This window comes from Cherax quadricarinatus, chromosome 16, assembly GCF_038502225.1.
Source record: "Cherax quadricarinatus isolate ZL_2023a chromosome 16, ASM3850222v1, whole genome shotgun sequence".
Taxonomy (NCBI): Eukaryota; Metazoa; Arthropoda; class Malacostraca; order Decapoda; family Parastacidae; genus Cherax; species Cherax quadricarinatus.
The window spans coordinates 4743859-4771358 of record NC_091307.1 but is presented as its reverse complement, the minus strand read 5'-3'; the positions used below and the strand labels follow the sequence as shown (position 1 = coordinate 4771358).

Below are 27500 nucleotides of genomic sequence, written 5' to 3'. Positions count from 1 at the left end.
ACAAAAATGCCCGGAGCAATGGGCTAGTAACCCCTTCTCCTGTAGACATTTATTAAAAAAGAGAAGAAAAACTTTATAAAACTGGGATGCTTGAATGTGCGTGGATGTAGTGCGGATGACAAGAAACAGATGATTGCTGAAGTTATGAATGAAAAGATGTTGGATGTCCTGGCCCTAAGCGAAACAAAGCTGAAGGGGGTAGGGAAGTTTCGGTGGGGGGAAATAAATGGGATTAAATCTGGAGTATCTGAGAGAGAGCAAAGGAAGGGGTAGCAGTAATGTTAAAGGATCAGTTATGGAAGGAGAAAAGAGAATATGAATGTGCAAATTCAAGAATTATGTGGATTAAAGTAACGGTTGGATGCGAAAAGTGGATCATAATAAGCGTGTATGCACCTGGAGAAGAGAGGAATGTAGAGGAAAGAGAGAAATTTTGGGAGATGTTAAGTGAATGTATAGGAACCTTTGAACTAAGTGAGAGAGTAATTGTGGTAGGGGACCTGAATGCTAAAGTAGGAGAAACTTTTAGAGAAGGTGTGGTAGGTAAGTTTGGGGTGCCAGGTGTAAATGATAATGGGAGCCCTTTGATTGAACTTTGTATAGAAAGAGGTTTAGTTATAGGTAATACACATTTTAAGAAAAAGACGATAAATAAGTATACAAGATATGATGTAGGGCGAAATGACAGTAGTTTGTTGGATTATGTATTGGTGGATAAAAGACTGTTGAGTAGACTTCAGGATGTACATGTTTATAGAGGGGCCACAGATATATCAGATCAACTTTTAGTTGTAGCTACACTGAGTGTAAAAGGTAGATGGGATACATGGAGAATAGAAGCATCAGGGAAGAGAGAGGTGAAGGTTTATAAACTAAAAGAGGAGGCAGTTAGGGTAAGATATAAACAGCTATTTGAGGATAGATGGGCTAATGAGAACATAGGCAATGGGGTAGAAGAGGTATGGGGTAGGTTTAAAAATGTAGTGTTAGAGTGTTCAGCAGAAGTTTGTGGTTACAGGAAAGTGGGTGTGGGAGGGAAGAGGATCGATTGGTGGAATGATGATGTGAAGAGAGTAGTAAGGGAGAAAAAGTTAGCATATGAGAAGTTTTTACAAAGTAGAAGTGATGCAAGGAGGGAAGAGTATATGGAGAAATAGAGAGAGGTTAAGAGATTGGTGAAGCAATGTAAAAAGAGAACAAATGAGAGAGTGGGTGAGATGTTATCAACAAATTTTGTTGAAAATAAGAAAATGTTTTGGAGTGAGATTAACAAGTTAAGGAAGCCTAGAGAACAAATGGATTTGTCAGTTAAAAATGTGAGAGGAGAGTTATTAAATGGAGAGTTAGAGGTATTGGGAGGATGGAGGGAATATTTTGAGGAATTGTTAAATGTTGATGAAGATACGGAAGCTGTGATTTCGTGTATAGGGCAAGGAGGAATAACATCTTGTAGGAGTGTGGAAGATCCAGTTGTAAGTGTGGGGGAACTTCGTGAGGCAGTAGGTAAAATGAAAGGGGGTAAAGCAGCCGGGATTGATGGGATAAAGATAGAAATGTTAAAAGCAGGTGGGGATATAGTTTTGGAGTGGTTGGTGCAATTATTTAATAAATGTATGGAAGAGGGTAAGGTACCTAGGGATTGGCAGAGAGCATGCATAGTTCCTTAGTATAAAGGCAAAGGGGACAAAAGAGAGCGCAAAAATTATAGGGGGATAAGTCTGTTGAGTATACCTGGTAAAGTGTATGGTAGAGTTATTATTGAAAGAATTAAGAGTAAGATGGAGAATAGGATAGCAGATGAACAAGGAAGCTTTAGGAAAGGTAGGGGGTATGTGGCCCAGATGTTTACAATGAAACATGTAAGTGAACAGTATTTAGATAAGGCTAAAGAGGTTTTTGTGGCATTTATGGATTTGGAAAAGGCGTATGACAGTGTGGATAGGGGGGCAATGTGGCAGATGTTGCAGGTGTATGGTGTAGGAGGTAGGTTACTGAAAGCAGTGAAGAGTTTTTACGAGGATAGTGAGGCTCAAGTTAGAGCATGTAGGAAAGAGGGAGATTATTTCCCAGTAAAAGTAGGCCTTAGACAAGGATGTGTGAAGTCACCGTGGTTGTTTAATATATTTATAGATGGGGTTTTAAGAGAAGTAAATGCGAGGGTCTTGGCAAGAGGCGTGGAGTTAAAGTATAAAGAACACACATAAAGTGGGAGTTTCCACAGTTGCTCTTTGCTGATGACACTGTGCTCTTGGGAGATTCTGAAGAGAAGTTGCAGAGGTTGGTGGATGAATTTAGTAGGGTATGCAAAAGAAGAAAATTAAAAGTGAATACAGGAAAGAGTAAGGTTATGAGGATAAAAAAAATTAGGTGATGAAAGATTGGATATCAGATTGGAGGGAGAGAGTATGGAGGAGGTGAATGTATTCAGATATTTAGGAGTGGACGTGTCAGCGGATGGGTCTATGAAAGATGAGTAGAACTGATGAGGGAAAAGGGTGAGCGGTGCACTTAGGAGTCTGTGGAGACAAAGAACTTTGTCCTTGGAGGCAAAGAAGGGCATGTATGAGAGTATAGTTTTACCAACGCTCTTATATGGGTGTGAAGCATGGGTGATGAATGTTGCAGCGAGGAGAAGGCTGGAGGCAGTGGAGATGTCATGTCTGAGGGCAATGTGTGGTGTGAATATAATGCAGAGAATTCGTAGTTTGGAAGTTAGGAGGAGGTGCGGGATTACCAAAACTGTTGTCCAGAGGGATGAGGAAGGGTTGTTGAGGTGGTTCGGACATGTAGAGAGAATGGAGCGAAACAGAATGACTTCTAGAGTGCATCAGTCTGTAGTGGAAGGAAGGCGGGGTAGGGGTCGGCCTAGGAATGGTTGGAGGGAGGGGGTAAAGGAGGTTTTGTGTGCGAGGGGCTTGGACTTCCAGCACGCATGCGTGAGCGTGTTTGATAGGATTCAGGGAAACCGGCAGGCCGGACTTGAGTCCTGGAGATGGGAAGTACAGTGCCTGCACTCTGAAGGAGGGGTGTTAATGTTGCAGTTTAAAAACTGTAGTGTAAAGCACCCTTCTGGCAAGACAGTGATGGAGTGAATGATGGTGAAAGTTTTTCTTTTTCGGGCCACCCTGCCTTGGTGGGAATCGGCCAGTGTGTTAATAAAAAAAATGTATATATATATTATACACGCGCACACACATTTTTAACCAATAATTTCTCTGACGAGGGAGCGAGTAACGTTCTAGAGGACGAAAGTTATAGCTGGGGCGCCATTCCTCAGGATATTAAAATCTCGTTCTCAAAAGTTTAACCGGGGAGGCCAGACTGGCTGGTGATGAAAAATGATCACGCTATGATGAACAGTTGACATGCTTTCCAGCAGTCTTCGGGATTTCCAGGAAAGCCTTGAGGACGGCATGGAAGTCGTGTTCGTCGAGAATTTTCTAGTTTTACTATTTTCAGTTACGTCCAGCAATCTTCACTGTGAATCAGTTTATATCTTAGCTATGCAATTTACCTAAACCTGCATGTCATTATTAATGTTAATATATTTGTTAAAATATATCTAATGACAAATGATTCTGAGCTGACACAACAGGACTGTGCCGCTGAGGTGTTTAAATTTTGCTTATGCTGTCTAGTATAACAATCCGAAATATCTAACAATTGGCAAAATCTAAAGTGAACAAGTCTAGAAAATTTTCTAGAGTAATAATAACAATAATAAAATATAATTATTATTGAAAAACGATTTACTCGTAGGAATTATACAGCGCCTTGAGAATGGGAAGTAGTCAGGTTAGAACATAACGGGAAGTAAAGGAAGCGACACAAATTTGCTAGAATAGCTAACTTCTTGATGAATCTTGATGAATAAACACAGGAGAGAGTATGTGTTCTTGTCTCGTGTAATGAGGTAAAGGTTGTAACCAGATTGCAGCCTTCGCAAGTGCTCTAAGTGATATTGTATATCATTTATTCCATAGAGAGGATCTTGAAACTCGCAATCACCTCGCTACAGTTGCACACTCACGCACATGTTGCAGAAACAAACTTTTAGTAAGACAGTCTCTCGCTCTGTGTAGAGCTTTATCAAGCCATGAACTGATAAAGTCTCACACAAAGCGAAACGTTGTCACGATAAAACTTGTCCTGCAGTGTGTTTTTTCTACACTAGTCGCCAGTATGCCATTTGGATCCAACTTTGACGCGAATGAAGTTTGTTAATTTTCTTCTGTTTCCGTTCAAACTTAAAGTTTTTTTTAATCTTCTTTAGATAGTTTCTTAAACTTCTCTTCCTCATAACTTTACTAATTTCTTAGAAAACAAACGTTGCATTTCCATTTCGCCTGGGGAAATTTTATTTTCTCAAGTTAATCGATTAAAAACATAGAAGGGTTCCTCGTATCTAACCTAGAAGAAGCGAAATCGTACCTCAAGTATCAGAATCAACACCACCAAGAATTAAAATTTGTACCTATATACCTTTCAAGGCTTATCATATCAACATCCACAGGTTAGTTTATTAAGTAGTCCCCCCAGCCATAGCAGGTTCCCATTGCAAACAAGTTCCAATCAATTAGGTTCCCTCACGTAGAAGGTTTCTTTTGTTATGTATCAAGCAGATTATCATCTGAAGCAAACTTTTGTTATGTATCAAGCAGATTATCATCTGAAGCAAACTTTTGTTATGTATCAAGCAGATTATCATCTGAAGCAAACTTTCTTTTGATACTCCAAACAATTTTATTATTCAGGGCAACTTGTGGAGCATTTTTTCCCCAATGTCTCTTAATGCACTGGAAGCTCCGTTCGAATAATTAATTGGAAGAGTCACTTTTCTCGGAGAGCGACATTCTAACTACAGGAAGATCATCTTTGCATTCTAAAAACAGGACAATCTACTTTGCGTATGGACCAACATTCTAAAAAGAAGATCCACTATCCACGGAGAACATTACTCTATCAACGGGAAAATGGAGCTTAAGCACAACTATAATTTAACGAGGGGGAAGGTGCACTTTCTACATGAGCTCCATTCAATGAAAGGGAAGATGCCCTATACACATGAGTGCCTTTCTAACAACACGTAGGTCCTCACTGCACAAAAGCAACATTCTAACATCAAGAAGAGTAATTTTGTATAGAATCACCATTCTATCAACAGGAAGATCCACGTTGTACAAGATCACCATTCTGACAATAATAGTAGGATTTGCTTCGTACTTCCTCTACACAAAAGGCTTCGCTGCTATTTGGAAATAATTGTTTTTCGGTCTCGAAGATCGGAGATCTTCCAAGAGGAACTAAATGTTCATCAAGAGTGTGGAACAGAGAAGCACGAGCGGTAGGGGATTAAGCTATAATCACGAACAAATCAATATTGATTGGTTTGAAGGAAAAAAAAAGATGCCAGCATATCTTGTAGTACAAAAATACTTAATATGATAGTTAACATTTATTACGACAAGTTATCGCTTACAGGTAAGCTATCTCAGTTCATAATACGAGAAAGCTCACTGTGAGCAAAACTGTTCAAATAAAAATTTATGCTGTAAGTGTCTATATTCTATTAATATTAACGTTAGTGTGAAGATATTAATAGACCAGATAGAGAGAGTGGATTGCATAAGATAACCACAATAATGTATTTGTGTTGATTCTTTACTCTTACGTGACATTACATGCATTATCTCATGACCGCAATATAGTCTGTCAAAAGAACTTATAACAGTTTTGAACGAATGACAAAACTAACCATTTCTCGCTCCACAAGTGACATTCTTGCAGTTTTGGTGCTTCACAGCCATCCCGATGAAACACTTGCCGGTACTTTTTTTTAAGTTGAGTTATTTGCAGTTAAATATACGTTTTTATTTATTTAATTTACTATACCTAACCACACATAGCCTAACTTTAAAAAAAAAATGTTGAGCTTGTATTGATCTTTGGGAAATTAAAGTTGGCACTCCAGTGCCAACAACATTTGGAAATAAGCATGCTGGCTTTCAGACTTTCTCTTCCACCATTATATTGATAATTAGACTGTCCTTATTATTATTATTATTATTATTAAAGGTTCGCCGGTATTCTCCCGGCCCGGGCCTTTTCCAAGTGGTGGCCCGGCCTTGGCTCCCTCTTTAGGGAGTGTCTGAGACCTAAGTCTCCCATGGGAGGAGGCACAAATACCTCCTCATCTTTGGGACTAACTGTCCCCAGGCCTAGCCACAAGCTAGGCCTCTCTGGTCTGCCATCCCCGCCCCAAGGGGGCAAATGGGAATGACAGTCTTATGAGCTAAAGGCTCGGACACAGGCACCTTCCCTACCCTAGAAGGGTTAGGCATGGTGTCGATGACTGTCCTTAGTATCTTAGGTTCGGTTAAGGTAATGTAAAGAAACTTAAATTAACCTATTCTAAAGGAATGTTAAAAAAAACTAATTACGTGGTATTTTATTTCGGTATAACGGTAACCATACGTTAATTTTCAAATATTTTTTATACGTTTAAAAATAAAAGACTTGTATAGGACTGGATGTTTTAATAACTATTAATGTGATACATTTTTATTTTGATATGGTGGCACAAACCATTATTTTGACACCGTTTACGTCTGTAAAGAAAGAAATAGTGTCCCAGCCCAATAAAAGCTGGTTCTGCAGCATGTCATTTCGACACTGATGTCTGCAGGACGATATTAGAATTCATCCTGCAAGGCTTGTTTGACACCTAACCGACGTGTGTTCGATTTTTTCTCCCTTGCTAACGTTTATTCTCGTACATGTTTAGTCCCTTCAAAATTAATATAAGAATGTTTTCCATTGGCTCCAGTAAATTTGCGCCAATTTCACAAAATGTTTAAACATTTAAAACTTTAATCATCTTGAGATGGCGTTCATCTCATTCTGGTGTTGCTATTAGGATTTTTTACAAAAACATATCCTCTGACTTATATTTTATTTATTTAATTTAATTTATGTGTGTTAGTATGTCATGGTGTGTGTGTGTGTGTGTGTGTGTGTGTATGTGTGTGTGTGTGTGTGTGTGTGTGTGTGTGTGTGTGCGCTCACCTATTTGTACTCACCTATTTGTACTCACCTATTTGTGGTTGCAGGGGATCGAGTCACAGCTCCTGGCCCCGCCTCTTCGCTGATTGCTACTAGGTCCTCTCTCTCCCTGCTCCATGAGCTTTACCATACCTCGCCTTAAAACTATGTATGGTTCCCGCCTCCACTACGTCACTTTCTAGGCTATTCCACGGCCTGACTACTCTATGACTGAAGAAATACTTTCTAACATCCCTTTGATTCATCTGAGTCTTCAACTTCCAATTGTGACCTCTTGTGTCTGTGTCCCATCTCTGGAACATCCCGTCTTTGTCCACCTTGTCTATTCCGCGCAGTATTTTATATGTCGTTATCATGTCTTCCCTGACCCTCCTGTCCTCCAGTGTCGTCAGACCGATTTCCCTCAACCTTTCTTCGTAGGACAATCCCCGTAGCTCTGGGACTAGTCTTGTTGCAAACCTTTGCACTTTCTCTAATTTCTTGACGTGCTTGACTAGGTGTGGGTTCCAAACTGGTGCTGCATACTCCAGTATGGGCCTGACTTAAATGGTATACAGTGTCTTAAACGAATCCTTACTGAGGTATCGGAACGCTATCCGTAGGTTTGCCAGGCGCCCGTATGCTGCAGCAGTTATCTGACTGATGTGCGCCTTAGGAGATATGCTCGGTGCTATACTCACCCCCAGATCTTTTTCCTTGAGTGAGGTTTGCAGTCTTTGGCCGTCTAAACTATATTGTGTCTGCGGTCTTCTTTGCCCTTCCCCAATCTTCATGACTTTGCATTTGGCAGGGTTAAATTCAAGGAGCCAGTTGCTGGACCAGGCTTGTTGCCTGTCCAGGTCTCTTTGTAGTCCTGCCTGATCCTCATCCGATTTGATTCTTCTCATTAACTTCGCATCATCTGCAAACAAGGACACTTCTGAGTCTATCCCTTCCGTTATGTCGTTCACATATACCAAGAACAGCACAGGTCCTAGGACTGGCCACTGTGGAACCGCGCTTGTCACAGGCGCCCACTCTGACACCTCGTCGCGTACCATGACTCGTTGTTGCCTCCCTGTCAGGTATCAGGTATTCTCTGATCCATTGCAGTGCCTTTCCTGTTATGTGTGCCTGATCCTCTAGCTTTTGCAGTAACCTCTTGTGAGGAACTGTGTCGAAGGCCTTCTTGTGTGTGTGTGTGTGTGTGTGTGTGTGTGTGTGTGTGTGTGTGTGTGTGTGTGTGTGTGTGTGTGTGTGTGTGTGTGTGTGTGTGTGTGTGTGTGTGTGTGTGTGTGTGTGTGTGTGTGTCTGTGTCTGTATTAACCAGAGTACTGCATAGTGAAGTAACCTTTCAGTTGTTGATTTTTTCTCTTTATCCATTTTATTTATCTGTCCAAAAATTTTCTTAAAAATCATTTGTCATTCATGCTTGAAATTCGCCAAGGTTAAAAAACAGACGAAGAAAACAGGTCAACATGTAAACTCCTGGGATTGTTCAGCCGTGTTCTATCGTCTTTCCAAGCGTGCAGCTGACCACTGTTTGTCCAGGGGACATGACCGCCTCCGGGATTGAACGACATATTGCTCTTTATAAAGGGTGAGAAGCTATGAAGCTGTCCGCCCACCCCCAGGCTTCCTGGCGAGCTTCCCGCACAGTATGTCAGATTATATTACTTGGGATTTCCAATATGGATGCTCCTTCCAGAATCTGATGACATAATGTATAACTGGATATATAAAACATACGCTTATATATGAATTTAAAATTTCACAGTACTTGAAAGTAGAAGAGAAATAGGGAAAATGTCTTGAGTGAAATTGTTTAATCTAAATATACATAGTATCAGCATGAATATTTAACATGTTATGTATGTTTTAATTATATAGAGTAATCTTGTATCCTTTTTTTAAATGTAATTACATCAGATACCTCACTTTGCATGTATTCTGATACGTTATTTCTCGATGTGCTGACAGCAGCAGTGTAAACCTAGAGAGAGGGTTTATATATTTACATATATATATACTTAAGTCCTTTCTAAAATTTTCTCTTATACGTTTAAAGATATATTTTTTTCGTTAATGTTAATGTAAAAATTTATAATTTTGCATCAAAAGAATCTTAGAAAACTTACCTAACCTTATTATAACAAGAGCAATTTATTTTAGCCGAATCCTACTAAATATATTTTAGATTTGTTTACAGTAATTTAATACTAAACAAACACAATGAGATATACTTTTTTCGTTAGGTTTAGAATGATTTTGGCGAAATTATTGCATACAAAAATTTTCGCTTGTCCTATATGGCAAGATGAACGTTGCTATTTAAGCCAAGATCGCAAGTTCTGCCTATTCGGCACGATATATATATATATATATATATATATATATATATATATATATATATATATATATATATATATATATATATATATATATATATATATATATATATATATATGCACTTATGTACATACTACATACCTACATACATATATACCCTGAGACTTTAATAAAGCAGAACGATGAAGAGTATAAATATTATCATAGATTACTGTATGCATCGAGAAGCGGTTACCTGACGTACATCATTATAGTTACCAAAAATATTGATGTAACTTTACAACAATGTTTAATGGAGAACATTTGCCGAAGTTACCTGGATATTCTGCTAAAATCCTCTCTGCTACGTTAAAATTGTTCATCACTAACTAGTAACATATAAACTTAGAGTAAACGGCTTGTATTATTATGCAAAGCATAGGCAGGCAGTTTTTTTCACTAAGCATGTTACATTCAGAAAATCTAGAAAATCTACTCTGCAGCTGATTTATTTTCCAACTAGTCCATTCTCCAGCTGATTCATTCTCCAACTAATCTATTCTCCGGCTGATTTATTCTCCAACTAATGTATTTTCTAGTTGATTTATTCTCCAACTAATCTATTCTCCAGGTAATTATTTCTACCTGAGACATTACTCGAGCCCATTAGTAGTAAACCTTCCACTGTCATTAGAAACAAATGTCAGTCATGAATGTACCAGAGGAACGTTAACGAACTTTACTGGAACCAAATTAGTTAAACTTTTAATTAAACATGAGAATGCGAGAATAGAAGGCACAAGTGAACCCACTCGCGTATATGGCGATATAAACCAATGTACGGCATTTAATATGTGAAATTTATTGTGTAAATGTATGTTCATTCGTTACCTGATAACTTGTCAAGACGTGTTACCACTAATCTTTAACTTATACCCAGGTATTAGTACTCTAAATACGAAGAAGGCCAATTATAAATACTATAAAATACTAAAAAATTAAATTTGTCACAAGAGTTGCTGACTCTGGTGCACAATATATCGAATGATACAGTCGTCACTATCCAGAATTGGTCCGCAGATGAAGAGAGGATTCAACCTCCTATTTTGGCTGTTAGAAAGCCCCTCCTGTGTACTGTAATAAAAGCAACAACAACGCAGTTTATTACGTGTATTTTGGATTGATGGAGGTTAGAGTGATTGCAGAAATCCCAAACTGTTAATTTTCTTTCAAACTGCGTTAACAAAGCAGCAGAAATCAAGGGCCTAGACAAATATAAGAAGGAACAGTTAATGGTTTAAACACATGTACGTATGTCAGTTTAATTTGGAAAAGCATAAATAAATGGCGCCTCACTCTACTACCTATGTACGTATACCCTCGGTGTCCTTATACTGTTTGCAATGGCTTGACAAAGCTCCTGGAAAGGAAAAGTTGCCACAATAAAAATGTCGCATTATTTGCACCTGTGTCCGTCCTTTAACCTAACAAAAAATCGAATGACACAGGAATGAAATTAAAATCTTTAATGGTTCTACATAGCCCGCCATGATGTCATGAACAGAGACAAGAAAATTTACGGCGTAACTGGTAATATAAAACTGACATACATTGGGGTTAGGCGTAGTTATAAGTACATTTGGCGGTTTGACAAGCTCATAAATGCCCACCAAACTAGAAATGAAGTATGGAGTCTGACCTGTAACCATTTTCTTGAATTCTATGTTCCTAGCTGTAAATATATTGAGAATTTTAAAAATGGTCATACATATGTACATAAATATCAAAAAGGCACAATACCGTGCCTGGATCAATACACAAATAACCCGCACATAAGAGAGAGGAGCTTACGACAATGTTTCGGCCCGACTTCGGTGTGCCTTTGTAAATGGTCCAAGTCGGAACGAAACGTCGTCGTAAGCTCCTCTCTCCTATATGCAGGTTATTTGTATAGTGTCATACATATGAGTTGCCAAAACAAAGAAATCAGTATATATTTATTATTAAAATATGGCTCCTGAAATTCTGATTTAAATGTCATGCATTTGCTTGGAATACATAACTGAAAATAACGATAACAGCAATTAATAAGAGTGACTCTTTTAAGGTAAAGTTCCCGGTCCTTCGTATCCAAACGCTCTAGAGTTAAAATAAATTTGCCGTTTTAGAGGCGAAATATACCATTCAAATTGAACTTACAGAGAAGTATATTGTATGGTGAAACTAATTATTACTGGTAATGGACTCTCAGTGCTATTTTGTTTACATTCTGAAACAGGAAAAGCGAAAATTTGATACCTTACCGAGGGGCACAGCACCATTTGCTAGCACATCACCATCTGCTGTCTCTGTCTCTCCCTCTCCCTCTCTTTCTTCCTCTTTCTCTCTTTCTGTCTGTCTGTCTGTCTGTCTGTCTGTCTGTCTGTCTGTCTGTCTGTCTCTCTCTCTCTCTCTCTCTCTCTCTCTCTCTCTCTCTCTCTCTCTCTCTCTCTCTCTCTCTCTCTCTCTCTCTCTCTTTCTCTCTCTCTCTCTCTCTCACTCTCTCTCTCTCTCTCTCTCTCTCTCTCTCTCTCTCTCTCTCTCTCTCTCTCTCTCTCTCTCTCTCTCTCTCTCTCTCTCTTTACTCTCTATCCTTCCCTCCCTTCCCTTTCTCTCCCTCCCCTAGTCTTCACAGGCAAATTGGGAATTTCCCTTTACTCTATAAAATCTAATTAGTGAAGAAGTGTCACATCCGTTTTCTCTAGTTCTGTTGATGGTGGCCAGCTGGTGCCTATAAATCTTAATGTGTTTGACGAAACCCCTTTGACTCCAGGCCCAACTCTTGTCTGTCCACTTACAGAGCCTTGCTACACAGTCTTTGTCTTTGTTTCTATGGTGTGACTCTGTTTTCTGCCTTGAGTTACGTGCTACATGTCCTCCAGATCCTAACTTTACAGCTCTCTTGTCTTTCTCTCTCTCTCTCTCTCTCTCTCTCTCTCTCTCTCTCTCTCTCTCTCTCTCTGACCCAGTTTATATGATGCATTCGGAGGAGCGTTAAACTGTCCTCTAGAAGGTGTGGAGGTACAGTTGAGGATTTTAATGTCAGTGAGATAATTATTTCTTTAAACGACACTGTCTCTTATGCTTGGAATATTAACTACCTTCTTAATTTTAGGTAGTTTGGAGCGACGTGTACGTCCAAGGATGCTCATCGCTGTGCTAGAAATTTGCCGTTTTCCTTGATGTTGGTGAGGGGCTCTTGATTTAGGGAAATGGATCTGTGCTCCAGTTCCCCAAATTAAGCCTGACTGCCTTCCACATCCCCCCCCCAGGCGCTGTATAATCCTCCGGGTTTAGCGCTTCCCCTTTGATTATAATAATAATAATGTGCTAGAAATTTGCCGTGAGCCAATGTACACACTTAAAGGCGTTAGCACAGTTCGATCCATTACGAACAAAATAGTAAACTGAAGAGAAGAAAAAGACGCAAACGCAGTTGCATTTAAGTTCATTTGTGTGTGTTTCTCATCTTATCGGTATTTTATACCATCAAGTACCCAAGTTGAGGGCAATATTAACAAGGACAATATCCAATTTACTTAGGACATGCTTGCCAAGTTTTAAACTATTTCTCGCTTAAAGAAAGAAACAAGTTATACAGGAAGAGTTAAGAAAATGATGCCAGGAGTTTTTTTAAGAAAAATAATGTAGGGAAATGATGCTAGGATGCTGTATACTTTTGCAAGATAGGAAGAATAAGAAAGATCGAATGAATATCACATTTTACAGAAAGGAATTTATTACAACACTTTAATGTATTTCACGAAGCGCTAAATCTGTGTCGGTCATGGGCACACGGATTGGTGTAGGCTCGATCCTCCGTCTCTGTCCCGCTTTGCGATTAACTACCTCCTTCCACCGCAATAGGAAAGCATATGTTAATACTACAAATATACATCGCTTGTCTCACCTGGCTGGTGAGAGACAGGGCCTCGATTGGCGGTTGGAGGAATGAGCCTTCACCACTCCCTGCGCTGAATGACCCACTCGGGTTTAGCGCTTAATGAAATACAAAATAATGTAAAATTGATAGCCCTACGCTACATAAGCCAGTATCTCTAAAGGCTTGTTGAACGCACTGGTTGCGTAGATCAATTTCGTTCGCCACTGTTATTCAATGTCCATTAATTAAACGACGATATAACTTACTGGTACATTTCCGAGTATGCTGGTTTGATATACGCGTGCGTTTGGCATAGTTCATTAACTTTAATTACAATAATGGATCTGCGGGGATGTAGCCCGTTTCTGGTCGTTTGGCCAACCTGGCTTCATGGGGCTCTCTAGAACCGGGTCTCACAGCCGAGGGAGCAAGGTACCACAGAGTTATCAGGAGAGATACTGCGTTGTGTACCAGGTGCAGTAAAACTAAATGTGAAAATAGATTGAGATGTTCTGGCAACAATGAAAAAAATGAGGTGGGACAAGCTTTCATTACATCAAAGTGTACAGCTTTATCAAACCATCAAAAGAAACTTCACAAAGCTTTACGCGGAGCGAAACTTGTTAAGCAACCTGTCTTTTTTAAGATATCTACTGTTAAAAAGATACGTCACGTTGTTCATATGTAGGGGATTCAATCTTGCAAGATCCTGTGCTGGGATAAACACAATATTATTTATTCAAGAAACGCAGCGTTAAACTAAGTAACAAGAGACGCAGTGCATTCTGCAGTGTTACATATTTCATATTGTTGCAACATATATTGCTTCAAGATAAGCACAATTTAGCAGAAATCATCTAATATCGAAATTACAATAAATGCCAATAGAAGTGATTTGCAACTAATATTCCGAGATAAGCTATGTTTCAGAATGAGCAAGATATGTTGCATATTCTGTGTACACACACACACACACACACACACACACACACACACACACACACACACACACCGATAAAACAGGCCTAGTGTCTAATCGACATGTGCCTAGGACAAAATGGTAACTAACTAACTAACTATTTGTGAACGACATGGCGGAAGGAATAGACTCCGAAGTGTCCCTGTTTTCAGATGACGTGAAGTTGATGAGAAGAATTCATTCGACCGAAGACCAGGCAGAACTACAAAGGGATCTGGACAGGCTGCAGACCTGATCCAGCAATTGGCTCCTGGAGTTCAACCCCACCAAGTGCAAAGTCATGAAGATTGGGGATGGGCAAAGAAGACCGCAGACTGAGTACAGTCTAGGGGGGTCAGAGACTACAAAACTCACTCAAGGAAAAATATCTTGGGGTGAGTATAACACCAGGCACATCTCCTGAAGCGCACATCAACCAAATAACTGCTGCAGCATATGGGCGCCTGGTAAACCTCAGAACAGCATTCCGACATCTTAATAAGGAATCGTTCAGGACCCTGTACACCGTGTACGTTAGGCCCATATTGGAGTATGCGGCACCAGTTTGGAACCCACACCTAGCCAAGCATGTAAAGAAACTAGAGAAAGTGCAAAGGTTTGTAACAAAACTAGTTCCAGAGCTAAGAGGTATGTCTTATGAGGAGAGGTTAAGGGAAATCAACCTGACGACACTGGAGGACAGGAGAGATAGGGGGGACATGATAACGACATACAAAATACTGAGAGGAATTGACAAGGTGGACAAAGACAATGTTCCAGAGATTGGACACAGTAACAAGGGGACACAGTTGGAAGTTGAAGACACAGATGAATCACGGGGATGTAAGGAAGTATTTCTTCAGTCACAGAGTAGTCAGGAAGTGGAATAGTTTGGGAAGCGATGTAGTGGAGGCAGGATCCATACATAGCTTTAAGCAGAGGTATGATAAAGCTCACGGTTCAGGGGGAGTGACCTAGTAGCGACCAGTGAAGAGGTGGAGCCAGGAGCTTGGACTCGACCCCTGCAACCTCAACTAGGTGAGTACAACTAGGTGAGTACACACATACATTTTTTTTTCTTTTTTTTTTTTAACAAGTCAGCCGTCTCCCACCGAGGCAGGGTAACCCAAAAAGAAAGAAAATCCCCCCCCAAAAAATACTTTCATCATCATTCAACACTTTTTCCTCACTCACACATAATCACTGTTTTCGCAGAGGCGCCCAGATACAACAATTTAGAAGCATATATAAAGATATAACATATCCCTCCAAACTGCCAATAGCCCAAATCCCTCCTTTAAAGTGCATTCATTGTACTTCTCATTTCCAGTACTCAAGTTCGGCTATATAAAAACAACCGGTTTTCCTGAATCCCTTCACTAAATATTACCCTGCTCACACTCCAACAGCTCGTCATGTCCCAAAAATATTATATATATATATATATATATATATATATATATATATATATGTATATATATATATGTATATATATATATGCAAAACAACCTCTCTGAAAGAATAGAGAAATTCCAAGCGCTTTCGTGACTACTCACATTATCAAGGAACTATGTATCAAGGAACTATAGTTCCTTGATAATGTGAGTAGTCACGAAAGCGCTTGGAAATTCTCTATTCTTTCAGAGTGGTTGTTTTGCATATTCTGAAATCACCTGTTTACTGTGATCTTATTGCATATATATATATATATATATATATATATATATATATATATATATATATATATATATATATATATATATATATATATATATATATATATATATATATATATATATATATATATATATATATATATATATATATATATATATATATATATATATATATATATCAAGAACTCATATATTTTTTTCATTAATGTTAATGTAAAAAATTTTAATTTTGCTACAAAAGAATCTTAGAAAACTTACCTAACCTTATTATAACAAGAAAAATTTATTTTAGCCTAACCCAACTAAATATATTTTAGATTTGTTAACAATAATTTAATACTAAACAAACACAGTGAAATATATTTTCTTCGTTAGGTTCAGAATGATTTTGGAGAAATTATTGCATACACAAATTTTCGCTTGTCCTATATGGCAAGGTGAGCGTTGCTATTTAAGCCAATATTGCAAGTTCTGCCTATTCGGCACGACATATATATATATATATGTATTATGGAAAAGTATTGGTATTGGTATGTATTCAGAGAGAGGCAAGAAGTATGGGGTGAGGGAGGGGCTACAGTGTTGGTATCATTGAACTTCTGATTAATGCTTGTCTGGTGATTTTCCAAAATATAACAATTTCCTTAACTGTTTTCCTTAGAAATGTTACAAAAATATGCACACTATGATATTTCTCAGTGAATTATTTTTTTAATTGCGTCTCTTCACGTTACCTCAACTTGAGCTCGCACACAACACCTATCAACTTAGTTTCCACCTCAACTTAATACCTACCTTTATCTCTACATATCTATACTTTTATAATATCTACATATGAATATTTTTTAATCAAAATCACTAAGGAATTTCTCTTCGCTTTAAGCATAATAGTGAGTACTATTAGTTATGTACAATTTCTCAATTAAATCATCCTCGTTGCGATACGTCTATGTAAGTGATATTAACCTGGTGTTGGGAGAGGGAATATCAATGACTTAGACAAAGAAGCAATATTACCCGACGCCCTTGTTGACTGTCGACACACACATGTTACACCATTTTCATGAATACAAACAACAAGGGTTATGCACTCTCCTGTCCGGGAGTTAATGAATAATGGAATATTACTCATCAGGACTTGACATCGATGTGATGTTTATGCGAGTTTGTTGAGACTTTAAACACACACACACATTTACGCAAGAATGCACGCACGCAGGCACATACGCACGCACTCAGTCCTGTTGCTATCGACAACTACCTACTTGTTGCCCGGAGACCCGTGAGAATAGTGGAAAAATCTCAGCTATGGTACATGTGCACGCGGATACATCGCACAGTGCATATTAGCATATTTGCGATAAAGTGGTAGCTCGCCGATACGGTCTGCATGGTTTTTATTGTACATGCTCTTAAGGATGGCATGTTAGACACAGTGAGGTCTACAAGGTCATGAGAAGGAAGCCTCTAGTTTATCTTGATTGTCCAACATTCCTAAACATCTGTTAATCCCACCAAGCATAAGGGGAATTACCAAGAGGCCCCTGGCTGCCTTCGAGAGGGAGCTGGACAGATACCTCTAGTCAGTGCCAGATCAGCAGGGCTATGGTTCGTATGTTGGACTACGTGCGGCCAGCAGTAACAGCGAGGTAGACTCCAAATAGTCGCACTGGTGGGATCACACTCTTCCTAGAAGAATGGCAGACTGCTGGTGAAGGGACTGTATACGTTCATCTAATCTAGCAGATACCTACAGTCTGTTCTCTTGGCTAATCAGTACTATTTTGTCCCATTAGGATGAGTGATCCATAGTCCTTGTTGAAGTTCCGCAAATTTCCTTATATAATCAGTTTCCAATCTCATCGAAACTACTAGAAACCACTTTCCTCCTGAATCGCCTAAGTGTGGCGGTTCAGAAGTTGTCTGGTACATCCTTGGTTCCCATCCAGCCTCTGAGAAGCTTAACCACGCAGCCTATATTAAATTTACATCTATGAATTGTGATTATGTGTGTTGAGTTTGTGTGTGTGTGTGTGTGTGTGTGTACTCACCTATTTGTACTCACCTATTTGTGGTTGCAGGGGTCGATTCATAGCTCCTGGCCCCGCCTCTTCATTGATTGCTACTAGGTCCTCTCTCTCCCTGCTCCATGAGCTTTATCAAACCTCGCCTTAAAACTATGTATGGTTCCCGCCTCCACTACGTCACTTTCTAGGCTATTCCACTGCCTGACTACTCTATGACTGAAGAAATACTTCCTAACATCCCTTTGATTCATCTGAGTCTTCAATTTCCAATTGTGACCTCTTGTTTCTGTGTCCCATCTCTGGAACATCCCGTCTTTGTTCACCTTGTCTATTCCGCGCAGTATTTTATATGTCGTTATCATGTCTCCCCTGACCCTCCTGTCCTCCAGTGTCGTCAGGCCGATTTCCCTCAATCTTTCTTCGTAGGACAATCCCCTTAGCTCTGGGACTAGTCTTGTTGCAAACCTTTGCACTTTCTCTAATTTCTTGACGTGCTTGACCAGGTGTGAATTCCAAACTGGTGCTGCATACTCCAGTATGGGACTGACGTAAATGGTATACAGAGTCTTGAACGATTCCTTACCGAGGTATCGGAACGCCGTCATGTTGACGGCAGTGAAGGGACTTGAGCTAGAGTTCGTCACGGCCACGCTAGCTGGAGATTCGTCTGTAAAAACTTGCATTTGTGGTCACAGAGGTGCCTGTGCTAACCTTCCTATGGTGTAGAAATATACCTAGTTGGATGAATCTTATTGTGGCTAGCTGGTCTAGTGGCTAACGCGACGGGCTGGAGTTTTGAGACTCTATGACCGCGGGTTCAATCCCGGCCGGGGGTATGGTTTATTTGCAATCGTGTCATTACGATTTCTTAAGTCAGGTGGAGAATGCTGCATCTGATGATCTACCGGGTGGGGTTATAGAGTCTAAAATCAATGATCATAGAGCTAGGTAGGAATGCTGTGGTACTGATGTTCCAGCACTTCTGACAATACAAGTACTGAGTGAATGGTGTTCAATGCTTCCTGTAATGGGTTAGCCTACCATGTTGTGAAACGGCCGTCGTTGTCAAAATACAGGAAGATTGTAATTACCAGACGCGCAAGAAAAATACGAGAGGACACATTTCGACTAAACATTGCTGTTTGGAAAAAGAATCAGCTCATTTGCTTATATATATATTTTTTAATTCAAACATTGACTTTTTAATCAGACCCACAGGGTACGCATCGACTATTTGACGGCAATTCAATTTTTGCTCAATTACTGTTGCAATTAGCAGGCCGCAACATCATGAGCACCATTGCAAACACGTACGTGAGCTTGACTAACCTTTTGTCACCACCACCACCACCAGTACTAATCATCACGGCTATGAAACATCACGACCAGCAGCAGCGTCACCGACCATAAGGTTTGATAGATCACCACCACCCACCACCAACAGCAGCAGCATCACCAACCATCACGGATGCTACACGTCACCAGCAGCAGCAGCATCACCAACCATCACTTCTGTGACACAACACCAGCAGCAGCAGCATCAATAACCATCTCGGCTGTGACATATCATCACAAGCCTGTGATGAATCTACCACCATTAGTATTATCATCATCACCAGGGCACCAAGACGAGCAACCAACACGCTGATTCCAAGACTTAATTTTCCTAGCTTCACCCACAGTGGGCCATCACGAACATGATAAAGGTCCACTGTGGGTGAAACTTCGTAAAATAAAGACTCTTCATGCTGAAAGTGATTTTGAATTGTCACTTATCGGCATAAGTTACTAACTTACAGAAAAGCTTCAAACAGCAACACGACTGCAAATCTTATAACTACAACACTGTAACAATAGGAAAGCACTAAACCTAGAAGGGTCTAACAACTGGAGCTACCTTCGTCTTCCTTGGAACAAGCGGGTCCTGTAACTAGAAAACCCTCTTGCAGTGCCATCCCATACAGATCAGTATTTGTATCGTTATTGAGGTTTTGAATCACGAGATTAACGTCTGCTGAGTTACACTAATCAGCCATATTGGACGTCATTGTGCGTGTATTTGTATTGACAAGCAATACGATTCTCATGATTTATATCATTTCACTGTAAACAATGTCTCTTCCTACAAGGGCAATGAAGTCAAAGTCAACATAAGCGTGATATACACCGGGTTAATGGTTAGCACATGAGGCTGGAAGAAAAAAAAAACCGCACACTCGGTCCTTTTATTATATACGACGTTTCAACAACAAGAGACTATCGAGTACTGACAGAGTATCTTGCAATTGAAATGTATTTAATAAATGTCTGTTTATGCTATACGGCACTTGGCTGTGAACACGTGGCCTGGTAGGCAACGCTCTTGCCTCACACATTGAGTGTCCGTGGGCGTGTTTCTTTACATCTGCTGTCCCCGTTCACCTATCAAGCAAGTAGGTACCTGGGTGTTAGTTGGCAGGTGTATGTCACATCCTGGGAGACAAGATTGAAGGACCACAATAGAAATTAGACAGAAGGTCCTCGATGACCTTGGTGGATAACCCTCCGGAACTAAAAATACGCACAAAATTTTATCTCTGCTTCGGCACTCTTTGCCTCAGTAGCGTTATCTTTGTGGTCGTTGTTCTCAATGTTGGTATATAAATATTTGATGGCTGTGAGTGCTGAGTGAACTACGAGGTCAAACTGCTTCTTAAAAGTTACAACTGCTGCTACTTAGCTACACCATCAGGCGCTGTATGCTCCCTACGGGTCCAGCACTCTCTCCGTGAATGTAGTGTAATATTAAAAACAATCGCTAAACTCGTATGGGTTATACAGCCCTATGAAATAATTATGTTCTTATGAATATTAACACGGGTTTATCACGTAATTACTGCATATTGATGAAACGCTAAAGCCATAGGGGTCACTCAGGGCCCCACCACCGCCACAACTGCAACCACCCCACCTCCGCCGTCACAACAACCTCCCCACCACCACCACAACTACAACCTCCCCACCACCGCCACAACTACAGCCTCACCACCACCACCACCACCACCACAACGTACCCACTACCGCCACCACTACAACTTCCCTACCACCTCCACAACTACAACCTCCCCACCACCGCCACAACTGCAGTTTCACCACCACTACAACCTACCCACTCCGCCACCACTACAACTTCCCTACCACCGCCACAACTACACCCACCTCACCACCGCCACAACTACAACCACCCCACCACCACCACCACTACAACCTCCCCACCACCGCCAACGCTACATCCACCTCACCACCGCCACAACTACAACCTACCCACCACCGCCACCGCTACAACCACCTCACCACCGCCACAACTACAACCTTCCCACCACCACCACCACCACCACCACCACTACAACCACCTTCCATTCTTCCACGTTCACTACCACCATTGCTGCCAACTTATACCAGAGTTGCACCTATATAACTGCTACCTTTGCCATCACTACCTCCGCCACACCTTTCCACTATGATCACTACCTCTACCATCACTACCTCCGCCACACCTCTCCACTATGATCACTACCTCTACCATCACTACCTCCGCCACATCTCTCCACTATGATCACTACCTCTACCATCACTACCTCCGCCACACCTCTCCACTATGATCACTACCTCTACCATCACTACCTCCGCCACATCTCTCCACTATGATCACTACCTCTACCATCACTACCTCCGCCACACCTCTTCATTATTATCACTACCACCGTCACTCTGACCATCACCCCAACCAGCCATAACCACATTCATCACTAATACCACCCCCTCATCACCACCACCACATAACACCACTAACACCACTGATAATACCACCCTCACTAACACCACTTATAATACTACCCTCACTAACACTGCAGGTATCACGATCACTATTACTATTGCTACCACCAGTACTAATCCCAACGATACCATCACCATCACTGCCACCAATACCTCCACCACCACTACTATCCCCAGTTCACCTGATTCCCCACAAAGTGGCCATTCCACAACTAGAGGCGTGACTATGCATCCAGTTCTCGATATCCCGGTGGAGGCGAAGGGAGGATGGGGAATGGGCTAGTGGATGGAGATGGGGGAGGTATAGTATTGGGGTGGGCGGGGGGAAGGGTGAGCCAGGTTGGGGTGTAAGAGGATGTCCTGAGTGTAGAAAGAGTTGAGATGCAGTTCTGTATTACCGGGATGTGACGTTTTAATGGGTCCGATCAGGGCGTGTATTTGCCTAACAAAATGGAGAGTTAACGTTCCAATCGGCGTTAGCGCAAAATCTAATCAACTTTTATTCCTCTTCCGTTGGCAGGAGTATTGGATTTATTTTCTCTCGATGTGGCCGTCCAATAGCTTTCACACGGCGGCCGGAATAAATCCAATTTTTTACTCCATTATGCACGCCAGCTCCGGTAATCACTGGGAGATAAGAGCTATCAGTTGCCCCTCGCACTCTCTCTCTCTCTCCTACATTACCTGAAACTCCACAAAGGTTTTGTGGTTCGCTTCTGGTGATCCGAGGCAAATAGTTCCCGAAGCTGGGCAGAGCTGTTCTTCTCTGTACACACGCTAGACACACTGCCTGAAGCACTCAGTGACTGCTCTACACGTATGCTCTCACACTCGTTATCGTGGAGTAGCATAATCTTATCGAGACATTGCCAAATACGTAGAGAAACTAAAATATTTCGCTTCTCTTGTATTGTCTAACGTCTCAACCACTGGAAAAACAGTTTACTTTGACCAGTGGAATTTGTGAAAGAATACATAATGCAGGATTGGTTAGTTTTCCATTCTAAATCCGTTTATCTCTTGTTTCTTGCATCTCGTCATTTCTTTTGGTATCAATTGAAGTGTGGACATACTGCTGGTACCTAGCTATAATAAGCGTTTCAGGATGTATACTGTTCTTGCTACACCTGATTTACATCAGGAACAACACGCACGTCCGCGAATGCTCTCTCTGGCAAAATATTACTCGTTTTCTTTAGGTTTACAAATTGTGACCTAGTTATACTAGTGTCTGTGTATTCGATTCTTCCTGTGTGATTTCATGGAACAAGTTTCAGCTTCAGGTCGTACCTACTCTTTAACTAACACTTACCCTATTCATTTCCTATTAATTTTTTCAACTCTTATCGTATCTAGTTTTAAAGCTACGTATTGAACCTATCTAAATCTTTTTATTCAAGCCATACCACTCCTTGATCATCCTGGGAGGCTGAAGAAAGCTGTCTGTATGTCCGTATTACTTATTTTTGCCTTTAACTTCCTACCTTACCTTAAACACCCGTTTTCCTCCTCTGTACTCACCTAGAGGTATGATAAAGCTCCGTGAGCTTTATCATACCTCTTCTTGAAGCTATGTATGGATCCTGCCTTCACTACATCACTACCCAGGCTATTCCACTTCCTGACAACTCTGTGACTGAAGAAATATTTCCTAACATCCCTGTGGTTCATCTGAGTCTTCAGCTTCCAACTGTGACCCCTCGTTGATGTGTCCCATCTCTGGAACATCCTGTCTCTGTCCACCTTGTCTCTACCTCTCAGCATTTTATATGTCGTTATCGTATCCCCTCTAACTTTCCTGTCTTCCAGTGTCGTCAGGTCGATTTCCCTTAACCTCTCCTCGTAGAACATACCCCTTAGCTCTGGGACTAATCTTGTTGCAAACCTTTGCACTTTCTCTAGCTTCTTTACATGCTTGGCTGGGTGAGGATTCCAAACTGGCGCTGCATTCTCCAATATGGGCCTAACGTACACAGTGTACAGGGTCCTGAATGACTCCTTATTTAGATGTCGGAATGCTTTTCTTAGGTTTGCCAGGCGTCCATATGCTGCAGCAGTTATTTGGTTAATATGCGCCTCAGATGTTCCCGGTGTTATACACACACCAAGATCCTTGTGTGTGTATGTGTGTGTGTGTGTGTGTGTGTGCTCGCTTGTTTGCTTGCTTGTGAGTCCATGCGTGTGCACACATATTTACCAGGTTGTAGTTACCAAGTTGCATTTGCGAGGATTGAAAACTAGCTACTGAATCTTGCGTCTTCATTTTGAGTCGAGAAAAGATGTTTCCTGCCTCCTTGGTTTAGACATATCTACGTGGATATTCGCTTATGAAGTTAGCTTCCAGTTTCAGTGAGCTGACCTGTGTCAGTACTGAACTGACCTGTTTTATGTAAAGATGTTCTTTGTGGATTCTCAGTGATAGTGTTATTGAAGTATGAAAGATGTTTTTCCAGCTTTAAGCAGCTCTTCTTTCAGGTAAAAGCAGGGCAAGTAGAAGCTACGAAGGAGATACTTCTAAGAGAGGAGAACAAAGATATTCATCCTTGGAGCAAGGAAGGTACAAGTGATTCTAGTCGCTACGACTAGAATAGATTAATACTGAAGATGAAGAAAATCGTCGCAACTTCTGATGCGAGTATAATATACTTCACTGTGTTGCCTGATCAGTGTAATTTAGTCATGGAGGACATAAGAAAAGCTAGAGAGTGTGAAAAGGTTCTAGCATAAAGAAACTTCATTATAAAGTTTATTGATAGGGCTTTTTGTAACGAAAACAAGATGAGGAGGAAGAGGGTATTTTCCTGGGCTGGAATGGAGGACATAGCAGATTAGGAAACATCCCGATTGGTAATGGGGAAAACAGCATTTTCTGGTAATGGGGAAAACAGCATTTTCTGTCTAGTGCTGGAGGTAATGATGCTAAGAAGTGTAGATTTTAATTAGGCGTGATTGTTAGGTGTAAGACAGCAAGAGAAATTAGGATACTGGGAGGGATCTGTGTTATACGTAGTTTTCTACCATTAAGAGGGGTTTGCAAAGAGTGGTTGCATAGGGCAACTGGTGGTGTTGGCTAGACACGTTCCAGAAGGCGATTGCAGTACTATTTGTTGGCAGCTAGAAACTCTTATATGGCAGGAATTGTATACACGCCAGAGATGAAGGACATTTATCTAGGGCATAAGAGTGATAGCTATTTCGCTCATGGTAGGCTTTAAAATGAAAAAATAAAAAGCTAGAGGTATGGGTGTGTGTGGGGAATAAGAAGGTACACAATGGATTTTGTTATTCAGAGAGTAAAGAAAAACATTTAGATAATGAAAATTACAACAGAAATAGCGGAGAGGCAAAGATGAATTAGGAGAAGACACATAGGAAAGAAGATTAACTAGACGATGATGTTGCATTAACTGAGACGTGGAGTAAGTTGAAGAGTCCAGAAGTGCCTGCCAAGTGCCACATTCAGGGGTTTAACATATTTCAAATTCATTGAAGTACGTGAAGTGGGTTGGGAAGGCACTATATATCCGAAAACGTTTGAATTGCTGCATGAGGTTTCTTGAAGTATATGAAAAATTGGTTTTAGGTGTGTTATACAGATCCCAGAACATAGAAACTTGTCAAGGTAGACTTCTCTGGAGCCTTCAAGGCCCCAAAATGCAGTAGTCTTAGGAATCTCAATTACAGCTAAGTTGGTCGGACTTTTGTCTGGAAACCGAGAATGCAACTTCTTCCTGATAATATCAAGGATTGCTTTTGAAAGCAGTTTGTGATAGTACGTACTAAAGGTAATCTGCTCGACGAAGTACTGGCAAGCAAGGAGACCCTCGATTAGAGATGGTATCGGATTCTTTAAGGTGTAATATATGATGAGTGTAGTACAAGAACATTTATTAAGGTCATGTTTCGCTCATGGTAAGCTTTTCGGTCCAATACTGAGATAAGAATACAAAAGGTGGTATAGTGGTAAAAAGAGACTGAGGTCTGGTACAGAAGGGCATCACCACTATACTTATTTAATCGTAGTAACTTAGTGGAGCAGAATTAATTAAACAAAACTACTGAAATAATGACACAGCCAGTTGCTCTGGGCGACAGTATTAGTTGGTTACAATCATCGCTCATTCCAAACACTCCTGCTTGAATAGATCCTTTTGAATCATAACATGCCTCGCCACATTAAACCACCTAAGGTAATTGTCAGAGTTACGGTGGATGCCGCAAGCATACTTGTCTGGATGCCTGGAAGGTATTCCGTTGATCAGCGCCCCCACCAGGCCTCCCAGTGGACCAGGGCCTGATGAACCAGGCTGTTACTGTTGGTCGCACGTAGTCCAACGCACGAACCACAGCCCCGCTGACCCGGCACCGACTTTAAGTATCTGTCCAGCTCCCTCTTAAAGGCAGCCAGAGTTCTATTGGCAAATCCCTTTATGCATGGTGGGAGACTGTTGAACAGTCTTGGGCCCCGGACACTTATTGTGTTTTCTCTTAGTGTATCAATGGCTCCCCTACTTTTCATTGGGGGTATGCCCAGTCTTTTACTTTCGTAGGGAGTGATTTCTGTGTGCAGATTCAGGACCATTCCTTTAAGGATTTTCCAAGTGTAGATTATGATATATCTCTCTCGCCTGCGTTCTACCGAGTACAAGTCTAGTGCTTCCAAGCGTTCCCAGTAGTTCAGGTGTTTGATGGAACTTATATGTGCAGTAAAGGTTCTCTGTATACTCTCTAGATCTGCAATTTTACCTGCTTTGAACGGAGATGAGATGTTAATGTACAGCAGTGTTCCAGCCTAGAAAGAATAAGTGATCTGAAAAGGATCGTGATTGGCTTGGCATCTCTTGTTTTGAGCGTTCTAATTATCCATCCTACCATTTTTTGCAGTTGTGATTGTGGCACTGGGTCAGATAATCTAGCGTTCTTGAGACTTCTGGGCACATCTACTGCATGTGCTCCAGGATGTGAGAGTAGCCTCTCTCCCTCTCTCTCTCTCTCTATCCCTATATATATATATATATATATATATATATATATATATATATATATATATATATATATATAGATATATATATATATATATATATTTATATAGGGAAGTACCACCTCTATAGCTGGAATGGGGACCCTCATCCTCAGAGAAGACAATAAACGTACCTCAGAGAAAACTCAAGGTTCTCCCCGGAGCTGTTTGAATATTTTCTTCTCCTACCACCCCCTATATATATATATATAAATATATATATATATATAAATATATATATAAATATATATATATATATATATATATATATATATATATATATATATATAACAATTGTGATTGAGGTGCGTCAGTTGTAGGTGAGTCTGCAGCACACCACCAACAGAGGCTCTGAATGGCTTCATTAGCGTCTGGTCTCGACACATCATCATGCCAGGGAAGGTGCTCAAAAGACTATTAAACACTCTTCGGTGACGACAGTAGACCGCGCTCTGGCTTCAAGGAATTAGGTAAGGTCTGGTTCGTTAAATTTTAATTTTTCTACAGGAAAGTTAAATTAATTAAAATATAATTATAAATTAGTTCTCTGTATAGACCAAATTCTCGTTAACCACTTTTTTTACATAGAAATCCTGCCACCAAAGCATGCCGCTTGAATACACCGACTTTATGATAATAATGTAAAGTGATTTTTTTCGTTATACCATACTCAACACAAGAACACCACACACTGCAAAAAACACCAGTACCA

At 40.5% G+C, this 27500-nt stretch overlaps 1 protein-coding gene across 3 annotated transcripts in view; it reads right to left on the bottom strand.

Moving 5' to 3' along the window:
• Positions 1 to 27500, bottom strand: part of LOC128688952 (BTB/POZ domain-containing protein 6) — a 189176-nt gene that overhangs the window by 104243 nt on the left and 57433 nt on the right. The window contains exon 1 of one of the 3 annotated variants that reach the window (XM_053777018.1): positions 22453 to 22613. The exons of 1 other annotated variant lie outside the window; for it this stretch is intronic. The gene's annotated coding sequence lies outside the window, so the exon portion shown is untranslated. Of the gene's footprint in view, positions 1 to 22452; positions 22614 to 27500 lie in introns of those variants that run through there. One more of the 3 variants, XM_053777021.2, reaches the window with a different exon arrangement.